This window comes from Gymnoscopelus microlampas, assembly GCF_963454915.1.
Source record: "Gymnoscopelus microlampas genome assembly, chromosome: 15".
In the NCBI taxonomy this organism is placed as follows: Eukaryota; Metazoa; Chordata; class Actinopteri; order Myctophiformes; family Myctophidae; genus Gymnoscopelus; species Gymnoscopelus microlampas.
Window position 1 is genome coordinate 39,096,188 of NC_139952.1, and position 8,074 is coordinate 39,104,261.

The following is an 8,074-nucleotide window of genomic DNA, read 5'->3' on the forward strand; positions in this document are numbered from 1 at the left end:
TTTGCATTCACTCGCTCAGCAGTTTTTTTTTCTACAGATTTCTTTCTTTTTTTTATCATTTTGCGATGGACCCTTTTTCACTGATGTGATAACAAGGTAAACACAGCTGCAGCTAATATTGGTGTGTGTGTGTGTACGCAATAGCATATTATGTGTACAAGGTAACCAGCATTGGCCAAACTGTTGACTGTTGTCAGCTTTGTTTGGTGTGATATGACATGTCAGTGAAAAGAGTCCATTGAAATGTAAATGTGTTGCTTTATATTATATCGATTTTGTGACGAGACTGGATATAGTCTGGGATTTTATATCATGATGGTATGACACAATGTGTTGTCTTTTCCTGATATTAATCACTTATGCTCTATATTATACTTTCAAAAGGTTGAAGAAATAATAAAATAAGACTGATAATATCGTCAAATATGATATAACAATATCGGTATTCAGTCAAAAATGGACATATGGACAAAAAATGGATTTTGTCCATATGGCCCCGCCCTAGTTGCTCATTCTGCTTCCAAGAAAGACTCTAAAAACGCATGTTATGGCTTTATATGGGTCTATGGTCCCTTTTCACAGTGGACATTTTGGCACGTAGATGTAAACAGAGCTGAAGGTAGTAACTTGGTGTGTGTTTTTTTTTTTCATTTAGGACGTGTTTGTGTTTCACTGTTCCAGCATGCACCGTGGTCCTCCCTGGCGTGCGTGCTGCGCTGTCCGTTCCATCTCCCCGTTCCCCATCCCCCCGGGACATGACCAACTAACCGAATAACCATACATCCTCCCTCTGATGGCACAGCTGTCACACGCAGTGGTGGACAAAGTACTTGAGTAGAAGTATTAAGTGAAAGTTGCTCTGTTAAATTTGTACGATGAGTTAGAGTACATGCTTTTAAAAATACTCAAAAGTAAAAATTAAAAAGTGCTTTTTATTTTTTTTTATCATTGCATTGCTATATCAAAATCGGTTTAAGTGGTTTATTCATAATGCACTAGAAATATATTTGTCTTTGAAATATAGTGCAGTGAAAGTCATAAGTAGCCAAAAATACAAATACTCAAGTAAAGTACAGATACTGCACTGTACTCAGACATTCACACAAGTAACAGTACTCAAGTACATGTACTTTGTTACTGTCCACCACTGCAACTAACCGAATAGTAATACTGTACTGTATATCCTCCCTGTGATGACACAGCTGTCACGGGGTGGTGTTCATAGAGCAGAGAGCATCTCATCTCCATAATCCTTTTCTTTCATCCCTTGTGGGGGAGATCCGGGGTATTTCGTCAGAGGGAAACGTGCGTCTTGGCTCGTGCCCATTCTTTTAGCTTCAGTGACGTCACACCCTAGAACACCGTTTCCCAAACAGTGGGTCGGGACCCATGCTTGGCAGTTGGCTCGCGGACTAATTTTCATGGGTCGCAAGTACAAATCCCCTTTTCTTTCCATTTCCTACATTAGAAAAAATATTTTTTTTTCAAAATATTTTAAAAAATTTAAACAAAACAAAATCACAACTTTTCATCAATTAAAATTAAAACAATTCCAACATTTTACAAAATGATTTCATAAATAAAATTAAAAAATCTAATAGTTCCCATAAATAATAATAAATAAATATAACGTTTAAGAAGTAGTGAAAATAGCAGATCCACAAGCTCGCAACACGGCGCAAAATTATGCATTGTGAGCTTGTAGATCTGCTATTTGGGTCCCGGGCAAAGGTCTAATTTCTCTTTTGGGTCTTTAGCTAAAAAGGTTTGGGAACCAGTGCCCTAGAACACGCAAGTAGGGGAAGGGGAATCGATGTCACTTGTGTGTTGGAGGTGCAAACAAAGGTGCTTCTTGCGTGTATTTGGCTTTTTTGTAGCTTGTGAGCTTGAAAAACGAATACTTCCCCTCTTCATTTTTCATTTTGTACTATTACACTTAGCCATAGTTTTGCTTTAAGACCGAAAAGGATATCACTGTATACGATCTGTCTCACAACCTCATTCCTGACACCTGTGTTATTTTGCACCTACAAGACAATATGGCGGACTCGACCATGCTGCCAAAATTTCCGTATGTGTGTCTGTATATGAACCACAGCGTTTATGTGTGCCAGCATCAGGTTAACTATACAGGAATTGTACATGCTGGTACACAGTGACACATGAATGAAACACACCCAGAATTAATGTTATTACCTCCAAGCTGTGTTTACCATCTGTTACACAAAAGTCTAATGTCTGCTGTGAAAAGGGGCCCTTGGCCTGGGGCCGGGGGGGGGGGGGGTCAACTCCTTTTATCAGAGCCCTTCTGCTACCATTGTCTTGCATTGTGTCCTTCCCAGCTGCCCTATTGTGTCTGTAATGCAAAGAGAGAAGGGCTGGCAGGATACAGTATACAGTGTATTTGATGAATTAAAGGGGCATGAATGAAACCCCAGGCTGATTTTGTAGTTTGTTTTCCAGTTCATGTTAAAAACTACAGCAGATTAAAAACATAGTAACTAGTAAGCAACACAGCTGCACCAAAACAAATGAATAAGGAGTGTGTTCCTGATTTTCATCAGTTGTGTCCAGAGACGAGGGCATGCCAATGTTGCACATTGGCATGCCATGATGCATCTATCATGACAGACTTGACACGCCTAAAACCTAACCCACCCATTATAAATTGTTTTAGCTGCAGCTGCGTTACTTAGGTCACGGTGTACTATATTGGAGTGAAAGGTGGAAAAGTGGAAAACAAACTACAAACCCAGCCTATAGGGTTTCATGCCCCTTTAAGTTACTAATCATAATCTTATAATGTGCTGGAGACTTTTTATTATGCATAACTTATACTTATACACTATGACTGCACTGTTTTTTGTTATAGGTTATGAAGTATGTATTTATTTGATTTGTCTTTTTAAAGTAGAATAGAGTATTATAGGATATATTATATATGGATATATGTCCTTTTAAATGCTGACCCGGGGATCTGCGCTCCAAGAGTTCCTGCATTTCTGCAAATAGCAAAAAGTCTCTAATATCTTATATTTCATCACACTCATTCTGTTTCCAACTGACTAAATGCAGTCAAGTTTACTTATAGATGAAGGCGTGGTTGCATGGTCATTTGTTTATATTGTGTATCCCTGAGGCTTGATCAGCTGACTTTTGATGCTGTTTATGTGTCACGAGCTAATCACGAGCGCTGGGAAACTGCAGAGCGAGCAAATAGTCGATACCCATGCCCGTCTGTAATGATCTACCTGCTTATAGGCTATCCTCAGTGTTAATTTATCTATATCGATGTATACAAATTGAACCAAATGGCCCCTTACTGGTCCATTTGGTTTCATTACACTCTTTGAGATAAATTAACACTTATTTTATTGTATATGGAGTATTTTATTACATTGTATGCATTTTTGAAGTAAAGTTGTACGAACAAAACAAGGCTATATGTGGAAAAGTAAAAAAAAATCAATCAAATCTGCATAATTGATTTGTTTAGTCTTAAAGGGACAGACGTAATTAGAGCATCATCCCGGTTATCCTCTCACGAGGGAGCGCGTGATGATGATCCCGTTGCCAGGGCAGCAGCGGGTTGCATCAGCAGCATCCAGCTCCTCGGGTAGCGTACTCTCAAGGTCGCTGGCGAAAGGCATTGTGGGGAGGCGAGGAAAAGAAGGAAGAGCAACGCCTACGTTCCCATTGCCCGGGAAGACGGTCGTGATGTGATTGGCTAGTTGGTTGTCAGGGGAGACAAACGACTCTGGACAGCGGATACGCTGATAAAAGGTTAAGCATAGAGGCTATAGCCTAAATAAAATACATAATGGTGGCTAATGTTTTGTTTATGTTTTTTTCTGCTGGGTTAATGAGGCTATTTTACGTTTTTAATAAAACGAGCTACTTCGTATTAGGCATATTTAGGGGTTTACAACCTCTCCAACCATGTGCTTAACTTTCCTTTAATGTGTGAATCTGACACATTCACAGCTCTATAGCCTTGGATCAAGACAATCATAGATGTATTTCATCGATTTTGAAATTTGCATGATATTAAAGTAAAAGTCAGACTCGATCAAATACAACTATTGCTGATCCAAGGCTATCACATGCTCAATATAGAGAGTATGTTGCAACTTTGAACAATGTTGTCATCAGCCAGTGGTGTAAAGTAAGTAAGTAAGTACATTACTCAAGTATGACTTAAGTAGGCTACAGTTTTTAGGTATTATTTTACTTTACTTCTGCCACTACAACTCAGAGGCAAATATTGTAGTTTACTCCACTACAATTATATGAAATCTTTAGTTAGTGTTCCTTGTAGATTTTGATTATTATTACAAAACATCCATTCACCACTTCAGCCCTATACACATTTTGGCCATTTGAAAATAGCCGATCTACAAGCTCATATAATCTGCATTGTGAGCTTGTAGATCTGCTATTTTCAAAGTATTTGTATACATTTTATACATTTGAAAACTTGTCAAACGGGACATTCTGCATAATCAGTACCTACTTTTACTTTTGGTACTTATATGTTGATGCCAATACTTTATACTTTTAATCAATTACATTTTGAATTCCAGACGTTTACTTGTAACAGAGCATTTCTACATTGCAGTATTTAGCCTATACTTTTACTTAAGTAAAAAGGAGTACTTTTTCCACCTCTGGCTGTATGTTGCAACTTTGAACAATGTTGTCATCAGCATCAGTTGCCTAACCCCAGTCTCTCTGGGCTATGGGATCTAGAGAGTCTACCGGAGGGCACGCGGCGGGGCTGTGCCAGCAATAGGACCACTCTGGCGTGCGTGCGGCTCCGTCCGTCCTCCCGTTACCCCATCCCATCCCCAACTAAACGAATATCGTTGTATATGTATCCTCCCTCTGACGACACAAACACACACACACACACACACACACACACACACACACACACACACAGCTGCTGTCACGGGGTCGTATTGACGGCGAGGAGCGCGTCTCATCTCATCTCGAGCATCCTCGACTTTCATTCGTTGGGGGGGAAGATTTCGTCAAAGGCCCCCCTACTCTATATATTATAAGGACTGATCACGGAGCCTCACTGTGTGGATAACGGCTGTAACGGTTTAGAGATAAAGGTTGTAACGGTCAGATAACGGTCGTTGTCGCGTTGATGCCAGCAGCAGCATCGCGGGTCGTGGAGGACACGGTCCATCCTTGGTCACGACAGGTGAATAATAGCTAATATATTCAAACGACTACATTTAATCGCTTTGATGATTTATCATCGTGTCACTGTCACGCGGATGTGGGACGTTGAGAAACGGAGCTAATAAAACATAGATGGATATGGAGGGACGTTAGAAGATGGATCGTGTGAGTCGTGACTGCCATAGCCTACATGTAGACTAGGCTACTTTAGTCTTAAGATCTGGCATTTTCGCTATTTTTGACATTTTTTTGCCTATAGCCTAACACCTACCAACAATGGTTTTAGGCTACTTGTCTTAACCAACAGCTCAGTAAAAGCGAGAGAATGTTATAAGGCTAAACCGCGCTGAATAATTGACTGAATAACTCGTTTTCCTAGGAGTTATAGAGTAAAAGTTAACATTTGAAACGTGATTTCGGCCATTCAGATTTTTAAGAGGCTTTGCATGTTTTTTGTGTGTATGTGTGTAAAGTGTAGAAGCGAACAGTGTGTACTGTGTGTGGTTTGCATGCTGCAAGTACCATGGACAGCGCCTTAAACGGCACGTTCCTTTTTCCCACAGGCTTGAACCCAGCTGGGCGGGGTCTGCACACTGTACCACCACCTGAGGATCTCTTCTCTTCTTTTTCTTCTTGTGGAGTATATATACTATAAGACCCCATATCTCTGCTGTTGGGATCCGTCCATTTGGACAAAATGGAGGAACAGGCAAGTACCGTGGTGGTGACTGACCCACATCCATAGTCTCAGAATAGATCTGCTGTGTACCTGTTTTTATTGCCCCAGGGTCCTGATGTTTTTGGCTTTTCTATAGGCTATGTTAAAAAAGAAAAGTGGGCTATTGTTCAAGCAATTCATGTATTTTGAGATAAATAAGTAAAAACGTCCCTGAAACCTGCATTACTGTATCTGTAGAGAAAAGATAAAACATTAGAGGGCATAACTAAATGATTCATCATAATATTGATCATTGATCTTTATGTAATTGTTTTTGCTATAATAATATGCATAAAAGCAGAGAACTGCATGGGTGAATTTGTCATAGTTATGAGTCATGATGATGAATGCTGTGTGGCTTTATGAGCAATGCAGATTGCAGTGTGTGTGTGTGTGTGTGTGTGTGTGTGTGTGTGTGTGTGTGTGTGTGTGTGTGTGTGTGTGTGTGTGTGTGTGTGTGTGTGTGTGTGTTTGTGCGTGCATGCGCGCGTGTGTGTATGTGTGTGTTGAGCAAGTTTGTTCTATCAACTTTCACTAATGTTTTCATAGTTATATTTGACTCATCATTCATCATGTCCTGTAGAATTTGATTGTATGCATGTTTCTATGGGTTGACCTTTTATGTATTAGACTGTATTGGATGTGTGCTATTAGTTTGCAATCATACATGCATGTTGCATTTGTAAGCATGTTATAGGAGTAGTTCACCCCAAAAATGACTTGCGACAAAAACAAAAAACATCTCTATGAATTCAATGCTTCATGGGGTGTGTAATTGATAAGAAATAAGTCACTTTTGGGGTGAACTACTCCTTTAAATATCACAATGGCACTGTGTCAAAGTCAACCGCTGGACGTTACATTTTTCTTCCGATTCAACTAAACACAAATTAAGAGACGGAACTAATGTCAGTTCCCAATGTACACTCTGTGCTGATGTGTGTTATGAAATGTAAGCTTATTATGATAAACCAACACATTCTTCACAGATAGGCATCAGTTATTGCCACTCTGTCATTTTCACTCCCTAATGCGTCACTATATGACTACAAAAACTGAAAGGCACGCATTGGAGCTTCAAATACTACTCAAATAAAACATGTAGCTATAGCTGCTTTTGTGGCTTACCTGGTAACAGTGCTTGGCTAGAGGCCTTATCCTCCTGTGATCAAATCCTACTGAGGAAATAACTTATTTTTAAACACATCCTTGTTTGGTTAACATCATTGGCTTCTGGAGAAACTACATTCCTTAGTTGCTCGTCACTTCAGATTTGCATGCAAGGGGAGGGAACAGTCCATTATTAAACATCTCTAGGGGATTCCTTTTGTGTGTGTCCTTGGCTTGAGTTGAGTACTTGCGAGTTGCGATATACTGCATATCTACAGATTATCTCCAAGTTTTAACTTTTTGTGTTTTTTCATAAACCTGATCATCATACTACAGCGTCACACAAAAAGCATCAAAAGTAGCAGATCCACAAACTCGAAACGCGGCGTGAAGCTTGTCGATGTGCTACTTTCGCTGTCTTTGAATTTGAATCCTGAAAAGTAACAGTTTTAGACTTATAGAGGTTTGCACCCGAACAGAGACGTTATGTTCAATTGAATATACAGTAGGCTGCATACACAGATGTAACTAAAGGTATACTGAATGTATGTTGTTGTTTGTACATGGCATCAATTAGAAGTTTTGTGAATGTGTCAGCACATGTCGAACAATGGATTGTTTGTTCACCACTCACAGATTTTTCAAACATGAACGTTTTTAGTTGTGCACATCCCTAGTGAGTGTGTGTGTGTGTGTGTGTGTGTGTGTGTGTGTGTGTGTGTGTGTGTGTGTGTGTGTGTGTGCGTGCGCGTGCGTGCGTGCGTACGTGCGTGCGTGCGTGCGTGCGTGCGTGCGTGCGTGCGTGCGTGCGTGCGTGCGTGCGTGCGTGCGTGCGTGCGTGCCTGTTGTTGTTCCGTGTGTGTCTTATGTGTATAGTATATAGATGTTTGGCCATGCATGACTCAGGTATTGATCACTGAATCAATACACAGCCACAGGCTTTGGAATGCTTACATCAACACGTGAAATAGAGATATAGCTTATAGCCGAATCCATTCACTTCCTGGTTATTGGATGTTCATCAATTTGATTGGCTCTTGATGAAGGAAATTA